This window comes from Leptonychotes weddellii, chromosome X (assembly GCF_054177405.1).
Source record: "Leptonychotes weddellii isolate Sample4059 chromosome X, ASM5417740v2, whole genome shotgun sequence".
NCBI lineage: Eukaryota > Metazoa > Chordata > Mammalia > Carnivora > Phocidae > Leptonychotes > Leptonychotes weddellii.
The window spans coordinates 58,290,430-58,309,510 of record NC_138385.1 but is presented as its reverse complement, the minus strand read 5'-3'; the positions used below and the strand labels follow the sequence as shown (position 1 = coordinate 58,309,510).

At 36.7% G+C, this 19,081-nt stretch overlaps 1 protein-coding gene across 2 annotated transcripts in view; it reads right to left on the bottom strand.

Annotated features, from left to right (window-relative positions):
* TEX11 (testis expressed 11) overlaps positions 1-19,081 on the bottom strand; it is a 307,210-nt gene that overhangs the window by 178,989 nt on the left and 109,140 nt on the right. The gene's annotated exons all lie outside the window — the stretch shown is intronic.

The following is a 19,081-nucleotide window of genomic DNA, read 5'->3' as shown; positions in this document are numbered from 1 at the left end:
AAATAAATAAAACTCTTCAAAGTAGCTGTATCAATGCTCAAAAAACTAGGAGTGGAAGGGCACTTACTCAACCTGACAAAGGGCATCTATGAAAAACTCACAGCTAACACCATACTGAATGGTGAAATACTGAAAGATTTCTCCCTATGATCAGGAACAAGAAAAAGAAGTCTGCTCTTGCCACTTCTATTCAAAATTGTAATGGACATACTTGCCAGGCAATTAGGGGAGAAAAAGAGATAAAAGGCACCAGACTGGAAGGAAGAAGTAAAATTATCTCTATTTGCAGATAACATGATCTTGTATATAGAAAATCCTATTCCCTATAAAAATACCAATAGTATTTTACACAGAACTAGAACAAATAATCCTAAATATATATGAAACCACAAAAGACCGCCCCCCAATAGCCAAAGCAATCTTGAAAAAGAAAAGCAAAGCTGGAGGCCTCACAAGTCAGGACTTCAAGTTATATTATAAAGCTGTAGTGATCAAAACAGTATGGTATTGGCACAAAAACAGACACATAGATCAACGGAACAGAAAACCAAGAAATGTACCCACAATTATATGGTCAACTGATCTTCAACAAAGCAGAAAAGAATATCCAATGGGAAAAAGAGTCTCCTCAACAAATTGTGTTGGGAAAACTGGATAGGAACATGCAAAAGAATGAAACTGGACCACTTTCTTACACCACACACAAAAATAAATTCAAAATGGATAAAAGACCTAAATGTGAGATAGGAAACCATAAAAATCCTAGAAGAGAGCACAGGCAGTAACCTCTCTGACATCAGCCATAGCAACTTTTTCTAGATAGGTTCCCTGAAGCAAGGGAAACAAAAGCAAAAATAAAAAGCTTCTGCACAGTCAAGGAAAAAAATCAACAAAACTAAAAGGTAATCTAAGGAATCACAGAGATTATTTGCAAATGACATATCCTATAAAGGGTTAGTATCTAATATATATAAAGAATTTACACAACTCAAAACCCTAAAATCAAATAATCCAATTAAAAAATGGGCAGAAGACATGGGACAGACATTTCTCCAAAAAGACATACGGATGGGCAACAGACACATGAAAAGATGCTCAACATCACTCATCATCAGGGAAACATAAATCAAAACCACCATGAGATATCACCTCATAACTGTCAGAACGGCTAAAATCAACAACACAAGAAACAACAGGTATTGCTGAGGATGTGGAGAAAAGGAACCCTTCTACACTGTTGGTGGGAATGAAAACTGGTTGCAGCCACTCTGGAAAACAGTATGGAGCTTCCTCAAAAAGTTAAAAATAGAACTACCCTATGATCCAGCAATCACACTACTGGGTACTTACGCAAAGAATACAAAAACACTAACTCAAAGGGATACATGCACCCCTATTTTTATAGCAGCATTACTTATCATACCCAAGGTATTGAAAGTGACCAAATGTCCATCGACTAACGAATGGATGATGAAGATGTGGTACACACACACACACACACACACACAGGAATTTTATTCAGCCACAAAAAGAAGGAAATCTTGCCATTTGCAATGACATTGATGGAGCTAGAGAGTATACTGCTAAGCGAAATAAGTCAGAAAAAGACAAATACCATATGATTTCCCTCATCTGTGGAATTTAAGAAATAAAGCAATGGACAATGAAAAAAAGAGAAAAATCGAAAAACAGATTCTTAACTATAGAGAACAAACTGATGGTTACCAGAAAGGAGGTGGGTGGGGGGAATGGATGAAATAGGTGAAGAGGATTAAGAGTACACCTAACATGATGAGCACTGAGTAATGTATGGAATTGTTGAATCAGTATATTGTACACCTGAAACTAGTATAACACTGTATGTTAAATATACTGGAATTAAAATTTTAAAAAATAAGCTGTAATAGAAACAGTGCACTTATGTAAAACTAGGGGGAAAAAAAAAGAATGAGATCTTGCTATTTGCAACAACATGAATGGATCTAGAGGGTATTATGCTGTGAAATAAGTCAGAGAAAGACAAATACCATATAATTTCACTTATATGTGGAATCTCAAAAACAAAAGAAAACACAACAAACAGAAACAGACTCATAAATACAGAGAACAAACTGATGGTTGCTAGAGGGAGGAGAGTGAGGGCAAGGGCAGAATAGGTGAAGGGGATTAAGAGGTACAAACTTCCAATTAGAAAACAAGTCACAGGGATGAAAAAGTATAATGCAGGGAATATTTTAACAATGTTGTATGGTGACAGATGGTAACTACCCTTATTACGGTGAGTATTTTATAATGTATGTAACTGTTGAATCACTATGTTGTACACCTGGAGTAATAACACTGTATGTCAACTATATTTCAACAATAAAAATTAAAATCCTAAGAAATTTAATAAAAACCTATTAAAGCTAAAAATTAGTTCAGAAAGATTCCAACATCCGTATTTTAAAAATCAATGGTATTTCTATATACTAACCATAAACAATCCAAAATTGAAGTTAAGAAAATAATTCCATTTTTTTAAAGATTTTATTTATTTGACAGAGAGAGACACAGTGAGAGAGGGAACACAAGCAGGGGGAGTGGGAGAGGGAGAAGTAGGCTCCCTGCGGAGCAGGGAGCCCGATGCGGGGCTCGATCCCAGGACCCTAGGATCATGACCTGAGCCGAAGGCAGACGCTTAATGACTGAGCCACCCAGGCACCCCGAAAATAATTCCATTTTAAGTAGCATCAAAAAGAATAAAATACATAGAAATAAATTAAACAAAAGGGCAAGATTTGAATACTGAAAACCACAGGACACTGTTGAAAGAAATTAGAGACCTAACTAAATGAAAACACATCCCACGTTCCTGAATTGAGGACTTAATATTGTTAAGATGACAACAATCCCCTAGTTTATCTACAGATTCAATGCAATCCCTGTCAAATTTCCAGGGGCTTCTTTGCAGAAGTTGACAAAATGACCCCAAAATTCATATGAAAATGCAAGAGTTCTAGAATGGCCAAAACATTCTTTACAAAGAACAAAATAGGAAGACTCAGACTTCCAATTCCAAAGTGGTATACTACTTTACAGTGACATCAGTTGTAGATGAGAATTCCCAGTGTTCCACATCCTTGTCAACACTTGGAATTACCAGACTTTTAAGTTTTTGCCAATCTGGTGGGTATTTTACCTCTTTCATGTGTTCTTTTTATCCTCCTAAGCCTCTACTGTGAGTCATTCCTGAAGTTCAGCTCCTCTAAAGCTAAATACTTTTTTTCTCTATACGCTCTCCTTCGGGAACCTTACCCACATTCTGGCTACAAATACCTTTTAGCAAAGAAAATTTATTGCAGGACCTTTTTTAGGGTAATAGTTTCATTGAGTTATAATTTATATACCATTCAATTCACCCATTTAAAGCACGCAACTCAACAATTTTTAGTATATACACAAAGTTGTTTAACTATCACAACGGTCAGTTTTAGAACATTTTCATCACCTCAAAAAGAAACCTTGTACCCTTCAGTAGTCCTTCTCTATTTCCCCATGCCCCAAGCCCTAGCATCCACTATTCTACTTCATGTCTATATATATTTGCCTATTTTGGACATTTCATATAAATAGAATGATATAATATGTGTTCTATTGTGGCTGATTTCCTTCAATTAGCATAATATTTTCAAGGTTCATTAATATGTAGCATGTATCAGTACTGTGCTCATTTTTATAGCTGAATAATATTCTAGTATATGGATATACCATTATTTGCTTATCCATTCATCAGTTGATGGACATCTGGGCTGTTTCCATCATTTAGCTATTGTAAATAAGGGTGCTAGAAACATTCATGCACAAGTTTTTGTGCAGGCACGTTTCCAGTTCTTTTAAGTATATACCTAGGAATGAACTGCTGGATCATATGGTAACTCTATGTTTAACTTTTTGAGGAACTGCCAAACTGTTTTCCCAAGTGGCTATATCATTTTACATTCCCACCAGGAGTATACATAGCTTGTAATTATTCCACATTCATACCAACAATTGTTTTTGTCCATTTTTTTAAATTATAGTAATCCTAGTGGGGTGTGAAGTGATTCCTCATTGTGCTTTTGATTTTCATTTCTCTGATAATTAATGATGTTGAGCACCTTTCCCTGTGCTTATTGGCTATTGGTATATATATCTTCTTTGAAGAAATGTCTATTCAGATCCTTTGTTCATTTTTATTTTTTTTAAAGATTTTATTTATTTATTAGAGAGAGAGAGAGAGGAGAGACAGTGAGAGAGTACAAGCGGGAAGGAGAGGGAGAAGCAAGCTCCCTGCAGAGCAAGGAGCCCGATGCAGGGCTCGATCCCAGGACCCTGGGATCATAACCTGAGCTGAGGGCAGACACTTAACGACTGAGCCACCCAAGCGCCCCTCTTTTGTTCATTTTTAATTAGCTGTTTATCTTACTAGTGAGTAGTACGAGTTTTTTTTATTTATTCTGGATACTAGACACTTATCAAATATGTAATTTGCAAACATTTTCTCCCATTTTATTGGGAGGATCCCATGGGTTGTATTTTCACTTTCTTGATGATTTTGCTTGAAGCAAAACTTTCATTTTAATGAAGCCCAATTTTATCTAATTTTCCTTTTTGCTTGTGCTTTTGGAGGCTTGTCAAAGCACCCAAGACTTTTTCAATTTCATTATACCAATAAATTTTCAAAAATAACGTTATGGAACAACATAAAGCTACCAAATATTAATTTTCCTTCAAAAACAGATATTTAAAAATTTTACTCTAAGTTCCAGTTCCAGCCAAAATGGAGCATGGCTCCTAAATCTTCTACTAATTACAACTAAAAACTCTGAGCAAGATATACAAAGCAACAACCTGAGGACCCTGAAAAGTAAAAAGTAGAAATATTTCAGTGAGGCATAGAAACATAGAGAAGTGAAATGAGTGGGAATGTTGAGTTTCCTAGAATTTTTTTCTTTCAAAAATCTAATGGTATATGGGGCACCTGGGTGGCTCAGTCGGTTGGGCATCTGACCTGGGCTCAGGTCATGATCCCAAGGTCCCGGGATCAAGCCCTGCATCAGGCTCCCTGCTCAGCGGGGAGTCTGTTTCTCCCTCTCCCTCTGCTCTGTCCCACTTATGCTCTCTCTCTCTCTCTCTCTCAAATAAATAAACAAAATCTTTTTTAAAAATCTAATGGTATAGGAAATTTGTTTCTCTTCTTTCTGCCTAATCTCTAAATGAGGCCAAAAAATTTATTCATCCAGATAAATTTTCTTCTGGCCTGGAGAATTTTTTAACAGGCTCTGACCTCAGGTAGATATGGAGTTCAAATTTACACTACTGATATGGTCCAAGAACTGAAAAATCAAAATAAAAGTAGCCAAACGAGCGATACTTCATGGACAGATGGCTAAAGCAAACAGACAGCTTCTTTGTCGGGCCATGACCTCAATCCATGCTGTATAGGACTCTAAAAGATTAATTTCCATTAAAGACAAACTAAAAATTCATACTGAGAAAGAGCAGCAGGGTCAACTTGTTTCCAGGTAACTTGCCTGCACTTCATAACTATATTTCATATGTTCAAAAAGTTAGAGACTTTTACACTTATATCCAAAACAACTGAAAGCAGGGAATCAGTTATTTGTACACCCACATTCACAGCAGCATTATTCACATAGCCAAAGGTAAAAACAACCAACATGTTCATCAATGAAAAAATGGATAAATAAAATGTGGTACATACATAGAAAGGAATATTATTCAGCCTTAATAAGGAAAAAAAATTCTGATACATGTTATAACATAGGTGAACCTGTGGACATTTTCATACATGAAATATGTCAGTCACAAAAGGACAAACAGTGTTTGATTTCACTTATATGAGATATCTAGAATAGCCAAATTCAGGGACAAAAAGAATGGTGACTGCCAGGAATAGCCAAATTCAGGGACAGAAAGAATGGTGACTGCCAGGAACTAGAGGGAAAAGAGAACGGGGAATTATTATTTAATGGGTACAGGTTTACATTTTGTAAGAGGAAAAGTTCTGGAGATGGATGGTAGTGATGGATATACAATATAAATATACTCAATGCCACTGAACTATACACTTAAAATGGTTAAGATGGTAAATTCTATGCTATGAAAAATTTTTAAATATGAAAGCAGGAATGGCTATATTAGTAACAGATAAAGTAGACTGTAGAGCAAAAAAAAATTACCAGTAACTGAGAAGAACATTATATGATGATAAAAGGGTCAATCCACCAAGAAGAAATAGTAACTCTAAATATGTATGCACCAAACAAAAGAGCTGCGAAATATTTGATGGAACAATTTATGGAAATACAACTACTGTTGGAGACCTCAACACTTCCACCTCAAAAACTCATAGAACTAGATAAAAACTCAGTAAAGATATAGAAGAACTCAACAATACCATCAATCAACAGAATCTAACTGACATTTATAGAATACTCCACTCAAAAAGAGCTGAAGACACATATTTAAAGTGTTCACAGGATATTTACCAACATATACTATATCCTGGGCCACAAAACAAACCACCAAGAAGCTGGAAAGAGAGCCTACACACTGGGAGATATTTGCAAACCAGACATGTGACAAAGAACTCTTATCATGAATATATAAAGAACTCTCAAACTCAACAGTAAAAAGTTAAACAATCCAATTATAAAATGGACAAGAGCTATGAAGAGACATTTCACCAAAGAGGAGCACATGCAAAGGTGTTCAACATCATTAGTCATTAGAAAAGTATGAATTAAAACCACCATATACCTATTAATAAGGCTAAAATATAAAAACAGTGACAATACCAAATGCTAGGAAAATGCAGAGAAATTGGAACTCTCATAGACTGTTGGTGGAAATGCAAAACAGTACAGCTACTCTTTTTTTTAAGATTTATTTATTTACTTTAGAGAGAGAGAGAGCATGGGTCGGGGGGGGGGCAGAGAGAATCTCAAGAAGACTCTGTGCTGAGCGTGGAGCCCAATGTGGGGCTCAATCTCATGACCCTGAGATCATTACCTAAGCCGACTCCAAGAGTTGGAGTCGCCCCAGTACAGCCACTCTTGAAAACAGTTTGGCAATGTCTTAAAAACCAAATAACCCCAAAATTGCACACCCAGGCATTTACCCAGAAAAATGAAAACTTACATCCACACAAAAACCTATATACAAATATTCATAGCAAGTTTATTTATAATAGCAGAATCTGAAAACAACCAAGGTTTCCTTTCATAGATGAATAGTTAAACAAACTGATTCCATCTATATCATGCACTACTCAGCAATGAAAGAAACCAACTACTGATACACAGGAAAAGTTGGATGGATTTCAAGGGTATTATGCTAAGTGAAAAAAGCCAATCTCAAAAGGTCACAAACTGCTTAATTCCATTTGTGTAATATTCTTGGAATGACAATATTACAGAGATGAAAAAATAGAGGTTGCAAGGGCTTAGGGGTGGGGCATGTATGAGTGTGAATTAAAAGGTAGCATGAGAGAAACGTCTGGAGTGATGAAATAGTTCGGTATCTTACTGCCATGGTAGTTACATGAATCTACACATGGAATAAAATGGCATAGACCTATACACATACATTATACCAATGACAATTTACTGTTTTTGATATAGTAATGTAGCAGGTAATCATTAGAGGAAGTTTGGGGAAGGGAACACAGGACTTTGTGCTATCTGCTGGGGGTGGGTGTTAAAATTTTCTTCTGAATCCTAACCATGATTGTTTTTATTATTTTTTCCTTTGTACTACTTTTGTAACTTCCTATGAATCTATAACTATTTCAAAATAAAGCTTTTTTTAAAAGAAAGAATGTGAAGACATTTCTAAGCATATAAATGTTGAATGAAATTAGTCCTCATCAGTACAGCAGCACCACAAGAAACATTGAAAGATGCCTGTAATGGCTACTTTTATGTGTCAACTTGACTCGGTCACAGGGTACCTAGATAGTTTGTCAAACATTATTCTGGGTCTTTCTGTTTCTGGATGATATTAACATTCAAACCAGTAGGCTGAGTAAAGAAGATTGCTCTCCATAATGTGAGTACGACTTACCCAATCAGTTGAAAGCTTGAACAGAACAAAAAGGCTGACCTTGCCCTGAATAAGACAGAACTCTTCCTGACTTAACAGACTTTGAACTGGGACACTGGCTTTATTCTGCCTTTGGACTAGAACTAAAACACTGGCTCTTCTTGAGTTTCAAGTCTGCCAGCCTTCAACCTGGAACTATATCATTAGCTCTCCTGGTTCTCAGGCCTCTGGACTCAGACTGGAACTACATTTTCAGCTCTCCTGAGTCTCCAGCTTACCAACTCACCCTGCAGATCTTGAGACTCACCAGCCTCCATAAGGCTGGGAGCTGCCAATTCCTTACCATCCCCCCCAACCCTCTCTTTCCATATCTATATACATCTATATTGATATAGGTATACATGTAGACATAGACATAGACATAAATATAGGTATCTCCTACTGGTCTCTCTGGAGAATCCTAACACAGTGTTCTTCAAACAGAAGAAAAATAACAAGATGGAAATTTTGATATATACAAAGGAATAAAAATCATTTGAAATGGTAACTACATGTGTAAATATTTAAAATTTTTATTATTTATATCACTTTTAAAGGAAAATTGACAATACAAACAAAAATAGTAAGTATTATTAATTTTATATCATATGTAAAAGTAAAATGCACAACAACAATAGCATAAAGGTCAGGCTGGGAGATATGGAAGTATACTATGATGACATATGAAGGTAGATCAAGATAAGCTATATAGTATATACACTAAAGAAACCACTAAAATAACAAAACAAAGAGTTATAACTAATAAGCCAACAAAAGAAATAAAAGTGAATCTTAAAAATTACTCAAATATGTCATGTAACAAGGCCTTTTTAATTACTCTTTTCAAAGTTTCCTTGGCTAGTCTCACTGCTTATTCTTCTAGATAATCCTTAGAATCTTTTCATAATATTCCAATATAAATTCTTCAGGAGGTTGGTATAAAAATTATACTGCATTCATTAACTATTTTGAAAAAATAGTCTAATAATCCAAAAGAAGGTAGAAAAAGAAGAAAAGGGGAATAAACAATATATGGGACAATTAGAAAATAAACAAGATGATAAACTCAAACTTAACCATATCAATAATCACATCATATGTAAACATTCTAAACACCGCAGTTAAAAGACCAAGATTGTCAGATTCAACAAAAAAAGCAAGACTGAACTATATGCAGCTTACAAGACACGCTCTTTAAACACAAAGACCTGAGTGGTGAAAAGGACACAAGACATACCACGCTAACACCAGTCAATGGAAGCTGAAGTAACTATAATAATAAAGACAAAGTAGATTAAAGAGCAACTGTGGTACATATTCATAAAATGAGGCATTACTCAACAATAAGGGAATAAACTATGCATACACACAACATGAATGAATCTCAGAATAATTATGCTGAGTGAAAGAAGCCATATAAAACAAGAATATATTCTCTATGATTCCATTTGTATAAGTCTCTAGAAAACACAAACTAATCTATAATGACAGAAAGCAGATCAGCTGTTACTTAAGGAAAAGTGGGAGAGAGGGTTGACAAAAGGACATGAAGGAACTTTGAGGAGTGATGTATATATGCACTACCCTGATTGTGGTGACTGTTTCACAGATTTATACGTATGTTAAAACTCATCAAATTTTATACTTTAAACATGTGCAGTTTACTGTATGTCAATTATAACTCAATAAAACTGGTAATTAAGAGTAATTAAGAATCAGTTGAAAAAATAGGAATACAGAAATCCATACTGATACTAAATGAAATAAGCCAATAAGTAAGTAAATAATAAATAAATACTAAATGAATGCTTATAGTAGAATGCTGACTGCCACCTAGTAAATGTGGAGGGAGTGCTAAAGTTCAAAAATGATCATTTGGCAGGGTGCGTGGCTGGCTCAGTCAGTAAAGCATGTGACTCCTGATGCCAGGGTTGTGAGTTCGAGCCCCACATTGGGTGTAGAGATTACTTAAAAATTAAAATAAAAAAAAAAATGATCATTTGGCAACAATCTTAAGACTGGTTTAAGCAACAGCACTAACTCTAAAGGGAAATTTTAATGAGAAACGGGGTACAGGGCGCCTCGGTGGCTCAGTTGGTTAAGCGACTGCCTTCGGCTCAGGTCATGATCCTGGAGTCCTGGGATCGAGTCCTGCGTCGGGCTCCCCTGCTCAGCAGGGAGCCTGCTTCTCCCTCTCCCGCTCCCCCCCTTGTGCTCTCATTCTCTATCTCATTCTCTCTCTCAAATAAATAAAATCTTTAAAAAAAAAAAAAAGAAAGAAACGGGGTACATACACAATTTTAAGCCTCCCCACTATTCGTTTCATGGGAAAAATAATAAATATACAATGAAGAAATTGGGCAGCACCTTTGCCCAGGTGATCAATATTAACATCACCAATAAAGAGCAGATGGACATCATGGGCTTCCAGATGAGATGCCCTGAGAAAGGACACATTACCATCATTTATGTAGCATTCCAGTCACAAAAGTATAAACTGAATCTAATCATGAGATAAACCTCAAATGAAGAACTTTCACTTAAAACAAGATGGGAAGCTACTGTATTCTTCCAACATGTCAATGACACAAAAGTCAAAGAAAGGTTGTGGAAATGTTCCAGAGTACAGGAGACTAAGACATGACAAATAAATAGAATACCTGATCCTAGAGTAACCCCATATTGGAAAGAAAAAATGTGGGGCACCTGGGTGGCTCAGTTGGTTAAGTGACTGCCTTGGGCTCAGGTGATGATCCTGGAGTCCCAGGATCGAGTCCTGCGTCAGGCTCCCTGCTCAGTGGGGAGTCTGCTTCTCCCTCTGACCCTCCCCCCTCTTGTGCTCTCTCTTTCATTCTCTCTCTCAAATAAATAAAATCTTTAAAAAAAAAGAAAAGAAAAATGCTATAAAGCTCATTATTGTGGGTATATAATATATATTAAATCCCTCAATAATATGGATATATTATGGGTTATATTCCCTCAACAATATGTAAAGAGAGTGCACAAATATTAATAACAGGTGAATCTGGGTAAAGTATATACAGGTGGGTTTTTTTTTAGATTTTATTTGTTTATTTGAGAGAGAGAGAGCAAGCACCAGGTGAAGCGAAGAGGGAGAGGGAGAGAATCTCAAGCAGACTCCAAGCTAAGCACAGAGCCCAATGCAGGGCTCGATCCTGAGATCACAACGTGAGCCGAAATCAAGATTGGAAGCTTAACCAACTGTGCCACCCCAGCATCCCGTATATACTGGTGTTCTTTGGACTATTCTCACTCTTGCAACTTTTCTATAAGTTTGAAATTATTTCCAAATAAAACCTTTTTAAGTGTCTATTGCCACTGAAATCCCAATACACCCAATTTAGGTATGTCCAGGATCAATCATTAGGCTATTAAATACAGTAATTCAGGAATAATAGCAATAATTGCTATAAAAACTACAACTTTTGCATCCAGTGAACAGAGAGACATGCTGGCAAGAAGGCATATAGCTGGTATGCAATCTCCTCAGTTCTCCTGCCCTGTTTATTGGCGGGGGGGAGAGAAATTGCTTCTTAGCAAATATAAAAAGCATGCAATTTTTAAAAGTGTTTATTTCTATTAATATTTTTAAATTAAAAAAATTATTATTAAAAAGGTTTTTCAGCATTAAATAATTCCATCCACATGATATAAATTTCAGGAAAATATAATTCAAGTAAGTGGTCTGTTTGGGAAATTTAATATTCTGGTTAATCAACTATTCATTTTTATGCTTCTAATCTCTTTTTAAAAATTCTAAAACGTGTCAGTATAAAGGAGAGGAGGATAGCAGTGGAGTAGGAGGTCCCTAGGCTCATCTCCTCCCACAAACACAACTAGATAATTAAAAAATCATCCTAAATATCAGAGAAATCAACCTGAGGACTGACAGAACAAATTCCATAACTAAAGGGAGAGAAGAGGCCATACTGAAAAAGGATCAGAAGACATAACTGGCTTTTCTAACACAGAGAAGGCAGAGATTTCAACAAAATGCAAAGATGGAAGAATTTATCCAAAATGAAAGAACAAGATATCTAAGAGATATCTCAGAGATCTAAGTGGAACAGATATAAGTAACATGCCTGATGAAGAATTTAAAGCAACAATCACAAGAGTACTCATTGTACTTTGTCTTTTCTCACTGACTTGAGAAAAGAATAGAGGACATTGGTAAGACCCTTACCACAGTGATAAAAAGAATCAGTCAGGACGCCTGGGTGGCTCAGTTGGTTGGGTGTCTGACTTCAGCTTGGGCCATGATCCCAGGGTCCTGGGATCAAGTCCTGAATCGGGCTCCTTGCTTAGCAGGGAGCCTGCTTCTCCCTCTGCCTGCTGCTCCCCCTGCTTATGTGCTCTTTCTCTGACAAATAAGTAAATAAATAATTAAAAGAAAGAATCAGTCATGCAGAGAAAGGGGAACCCTCCTGCACTGTTGGTGGGAATGCAAACTGGCACAGTCACTCTGGAAAACATTAAGGAGTTTCCTCCAAAAGTTAAAAATAGAACTATCCTACAATCCAGCAATTGCACTACTAGGTATTTACCCAAAGGATTAAAAATACAGATTCAAAGGGATCCATGCAGCCCCATGTTTGTAGCAGCATTGTCAACAATAGCCAAATTATGGAGAGAGTTCAAATGTCCATTGACTGATGACTGGATAAAGATGTGGGGTGTGTGTGTGTGCGCGTGCGAGCGCACATGTATATTTATGTAATGGAATATTACTCTCCCATCAAAAAGGATGAAATCTTGCCATTTGCAATGACATCAGTGGAGCTGGAGTGTATTATGCTAAGTTAAATATCAGTCAGAGAAAGACAAATACCATATGATCTCACTCCTATGTGGAACTCAAGAAACAAAAGAGATGAACATATGGGAAAGGGGGGAAAAAGGAGAGATGGAAACAAACCGTAAGAGACTCTTAACAATAGAGAACAAACTAAGAGTGGATGGAGGGAGGTGGGTGGGGGATGGGCTAGATGGGAGATGGGTATTAAAAAGGGCACTTGCTGGGGTGCCTGGGTGGCTCAGTCAGTTAAGTGTCTGCCTTCAGCTCAGGTCTTGATCTCAGGGTCCTGGGATCAAGCCCCGCGTCGGGCCCCCTGCTCAGCAGGGAGTCTGCTTCTCCCTCTCCCTCTGCCTCTCCCCACTGCTCCTGCTCTCTCTCTCTCTCCGTATCTCTTTGTCTCAAATTAATAAATAAAAAATTCTTTAAAAAAATAAAAAAGAATCAGAGATGAAAAGTGCAATAAATGAGATTGAAAACAGGCTTGATGCAATGAACAGCAGGCTAGAAGAAGCAGAGGAACAAATTAGTGACCTAGAAGACAAAATAATGGAAAATAATAAAGCTGAACAAAAGAGATGAAGAAGAATTATGCAACATGAGAAAAGACTTAGGGAACTCAGTGACTCCATGAATCATAACATTTGTATAATAAGAGTTCCAGAAAAAGAAGAAAGAGAAAAGGGAGCAGAAAATTTATTTCAAGCAACAGCTGAAAACTTCCCTAATCTGGGGAAGGAAAGAGACACCCACATCCAGGAGGCACAGAGGACTCCCATCAAAATCAACAAAAGCAGGCCAAGACCAAGACATATTGTAATTAAATTGGAAAAATACAGTGATAAGGAAAAAATCTTAAAAATGGCAAGACAAAAGAAGTCCTTAATAGCTGGAGATTTCTTAACAAAAATGTGGACAGCCAGAAGGGGGTGGCATGATATATTCAACACGCTGAATGGGAAAAGTCTGTAGCTAAGAATACTGTATCCAGCAAGGCTATCATTCAGAATAGAAGGAGAAAGAGTTTCCCAGACAAACAAAAACTAAAGGAGTCCGTGACCACTAAACCAGCCCTGCAAATAATATTAAAGAGAACTCTCTGAGCGGGAAAGAAAGACCAAAAGTGACAAAGGTTAGAAGGGAAAAGAGAAAATCTCCAGAAACAATGACAAAACAAGGAATAAAACAGCACTGAATACACTTCTATCAATAAAAACTGTGAATGTGAACGGACTAAATGCTCGAATCAAAATACAGGGCATCAGAATGGATAAGAAAACAAGTCCCATCTATATGCTGCCTACAAGAGACTCATTTTAGACCTAAAGACACCTGCAGAATAAAAGTGAGGAGAAGGAGAAACATCTACAGCACAAATAGATATTAAAAAAAAAACAGAGTAGCAATATTTATATAAGACAAACTGGACTTTAAAACAAAGACTATAGCAACAAAGAAGGGCACTATATAATAATAAAGGGGACAATCCAGCAAGAAGATCTAACAATTGTAAGTATTTATGCACCCAACATGGGAGCACCCAAATATATAAAACAATTAATCACAAACACAAAGGAACTCATTGATAATAATACAGTAATAGTAGGGACAGCAATGGACAGATCAGCTCACAGCAATGGGCAGATCATCTAAGCAGAAGAACAACAAGGAAAGAAGGGCTCTGAATGACGCACTGGACCAGATGAACTTAACAGATATATTCAGAACATTCCATTCTAAAATACCAGAATACACATTCTTTTCAAGTGCACATGCAACATTCTCAGAATAAATCACATACTTGGTCATGAAACAGGCCTCATCAAATACAAAAAGGCTGAAATCATACCATGCGCCTTTACTGATAGCAATGCTATGAAACAACAAGTCAACCACAAGAAAAAATTTGGAAAGACCACAAATAAATGGAGGTTAAACAACATTCTACTAAACAATGAATGGGATAACCAGGAAACCAAATAACAAACAAATGAGATTGAAAACATGACAGTACAAAGCTTTGGGATGCAGGAAAAGTGGTTCAAAGAGGGAAGTATATAGCAATACAGATCTACCTCAAGAATCGAGAAAAGTCTCAAAAAACAACCTAACCTTACACCTAAAGGAGCTACAGAAAGAACAACAAAGCTTAAAGCCAGCAAAGGTAGGAAATAATAAAGATTAGAGCAAAAATAAATGATAAACTAAAAAAAAATAGAGCAGATCAATGAAACCAGGACCTGGTACTTTGAAAAAATTAATAAAATTTGGGGCGCCTGGGTGGCTCAGCTGGTTAAGCATCTGCCTTCTGCTCAGGTCATGATCCTGGAGTCCCAGGATAGAGCTCCATGTCAGGCTCCCTGCTCAGTGGGGCAGTCTGCTTCTCCCTCTCCCTCTGCTCCTCCCCCCACTCATGGCTCGTGCTCTCTCTCTGCATCTCTCTCTCAAATAAATAAAATTTTTAAAAAATTAATAAAATTGATAACCTCTATCCAGACTTATCAAAAGGGGAAAGGACCCAAATAAATGAAATCACAAATGAGACAGGAGAAATAACCAACACCACAGAAATACAAATAATTATAAGAGAATATGATGAAAAGCTATATGCCAACAAACTGGACAACCTGGAAGAAATGCACAAATTCCTAGAAACATATAAACTATCACAACTGAAACAGAAGAAACAGAAACAGAAAACTTGAACAGACTGATAACCAGCAAAGCAATTGAATCAGTAATCCAAAAACGTCCAACAAACAAAAGTCCAGGGCCAGATGGCTTCACAGAGTAATTTTACCAGACTTTTAAAGAAGAGTTAATACCTATTCTTCTCAAACTATTCCAAAAAACAAAAAAGGAACAAATTCATTCTATGAGGCCAGCATTACCCTCATTCCAAAACCAGTTAAGGCCTCCACTAAAAAAGAGGACTACAGGCCAAGATGCCTGATGAACATGAATGAAAAACTCTCAATAAAATACTAGCATACTGAATCCAACAATACATTTAAAAAGTCATTCACCATGATCAAGTGGGATTTATTCCTGGGCTGCAAGGGTGGTTCAATATTCACAAATAAATCAAGGTGATATACCACATTAACAAAAGAAAGGATAAGAACCTATATGACCTTTTCAATAGATCCAGAAAAAGCAGTTGACAAAGTACAACATCCATTCATGATAAAAACCCTCAACAAAGGTTTAGAGGGAACAAACCTCAACATAATAAAGGCCATGTATGAAAAATCCATAGCTAATATCATCCTCAGTGGGGAAAAACTGAGAGCTTTTCCTCTACAGTCAGGAACAGGACAGGGATGTCCAGTCTCACCACTGCTATTTAACATAGTACTGAAAGTCCTATCCTTAGCAATCAGAACATAAAAAGAAATAAAAGGCATCCAAATCAGCAAGGAAGAAGTCAAACTTTCACTATTCGCAGATGACATGATTCTCATGATTTCTATATGAAAACCCAAACGGGGCGCCTAGGTGGCTCAGTCGTTAAGCGTCTGCCTTTAGCTCAGGTCATGATCCCAGGGTCCTGGGATCGAGTCCCACATCGGGCTCCCTGCTCAATGGGGAGCCTGCTTCTCCCTCTCCCACTCCCCCTGCTTGGGTTCCCTCTCTGTCTCTCTCTCTCTCTCTCTAATTAATTAATTAATTAATAAAAAGAAAACCTGCACAACTCCACCAGAAAATTGCTGGAACTGATAAACAATTTCTGTAAAGTCACAGGATACAAAATCAATGTACAGAAACCTGTTGCATTACTATATACCAATAATGAGGAAGCAGAAAGATAAATTAAGAAAACAATCCCACTTACAATTGCACCAAAAACTACCTAGGAAACATCCTAGCCAAAGAGGTAAAAGACCTGTACTCTGAAAACTATAAAACACTGATGGAAGAAATTGAAGATGACACAAAGAATGGAAAGACATTCCACGCTCATGAATTGGGAGGACCAATATTATTCAAATGTCTGTACTACCCAAACTGACCTATACATTTAATGCCATCCCTATCAAAATACCACCAGCATTTTTCACTGAGCTAGAACAAACAATCCTAAAACTGTATGGAACCACAAAAGACCCAGAATAGCCAAAGATACCTTGAAAAAGAAATGAAAAGCTGGAGGCATCATAATTCCAGACTCCAAGTTGTATTACAAAGCTGTAGTGATCAAAATAGTATGGTACTGGCACAAAAATAAATACATAGATCAATGGAACAGAAAAGAAAAAAAACCCAGAAATGAACCTACAACTATATGGTCAATTAAACTTCAACAAAGCAGGAAAGAATATCAAATGGAAAAAAGACAGTCTCCTCAACAACTGGTGTTGGGAAAAGTGGACAGCCACATGCAAAAGAATGAAACTGGACCACTTTCTTACACCATACACAAAAATAAATTCAAAATGGATGAAAGACCTAAATGTAAAACAGGAAACCATCAAAATCCTAGAGGAGAACACAGGCAGTAACCTCTCTGACATCAGCCATAGCAACTTCTTTCTAGTTATGTCTTCTGAGGCAAGGAAAACAAAAGCAAAAATAAACTCTTGGGACTTCATCAAAATAAAAAGCTTCTTCACAACAAAGGAAACATCAACAAAACTAAATGGCAACCTACAAAATGGGAGAAAATATTTGCAAATGACGTATCTTATAAAACTCAACACCCCAAAACCAAATAATCCAATTTAAAAATGGGCAGAAGACATGAATAGTCATTTTTCCAAATAAGATATACGGATGGGCAACAGACACATGAAAAGAAACAACAGGTGTTGGCGAGGATGTGGAGAAAAGGAACCCTTCTACCCTTCCCTATTAGTGGGAATGAAAACTGGTTGCAGCCACTCTGGAAAACAGTATGGAGGTTCCTCAAAAAGTTAAAAATAGAACTACCCTAGGATCCAGCAATTGCACCACTAGGTATTTACCCAAAGAACAGAAAATACTAATTTGAAGGGATATATGCACCCTTATGTTTAACAGCATTACTTACCATACACCAGATACTGAAATAGACCAAGTGTCCACTGATTGATGAATGGATAAAGAAGATGTGGTATATATACAATGGAATATTATTCAACCATAAAAAAAGAATGAAAACTTGCCATTTATAATGACGTGGATAGAGCTAGAGAGTATTACGCTAAGTCACAGAAAGATAAATACCATATGATTTCACTCATATGTGGAATTTAAGAAACAAAACAAATGAGCAGAAGGGTAAAAAAGGAGAGGCAAACCAAGAAACCAGACTCTTAACTATAGAGAACAAACTGATGTTACCAGGGGGAAGGTGGATGGGGGATGGGTTAAATAGGTGATAGGGATTAAGGAGTATACTTGTGATGAGCACCAGGTGTTGTATTGGAAGTGTTGAATCACTATATTGTATACCTGAAACTAATATTACACTGTATGCTAACTGACTGGATTTAAATTAAAACTGAAAAAAAAGTATCAGTATAATTATTTGCCTTATTAATAAGTAAAATACATTGATCCTAAATGAATCTCTTTTTTTATTTAAAGATTTATTATTCTTAAGCAATCTGTACACCCAACGTGGGGGCTTGAACTCACAACCCCAAGTCCAATAGTCACAGCTCCACCCACTGAGCCAGCCTATCACCCCTAAATCTCTTTGTAAATGGTCATCACCCTATCAATATTCTTTGTCCAGGAGGGTAAAGGCATATATGTGTGAATGTATGTATGAACATGAGATGAAAGTGAACCACTAACGTTTTTTATTTGTTTATTTATTGATTGATTTTTTTAAGTAGGCTCCATAGCGTGGAGTTCAATGCGGAGCTTGAACTCAGGACTCTGAGGTGAAGACCTAAGCTAAGATCAACAGTCGGACACTTAACCGACTAAGCCACCCAGGTGTCCCCCCACTGATATTTTTTAAACAAAATCCCATTATCTGCCTGTTTTATCACCATTTCCTTCTTTATCCTAAAATCTAACAGCAGAGAGAACACTTTCTGTTCCATGCAAAAGACAATTTTTTCAAAAAATCTGTTGTTGAGGTGTATTTTAATTTTTCCTTTCTGTGCAGAACAGATCGAAACAATCTGATGCTATAAAAAAAACCCC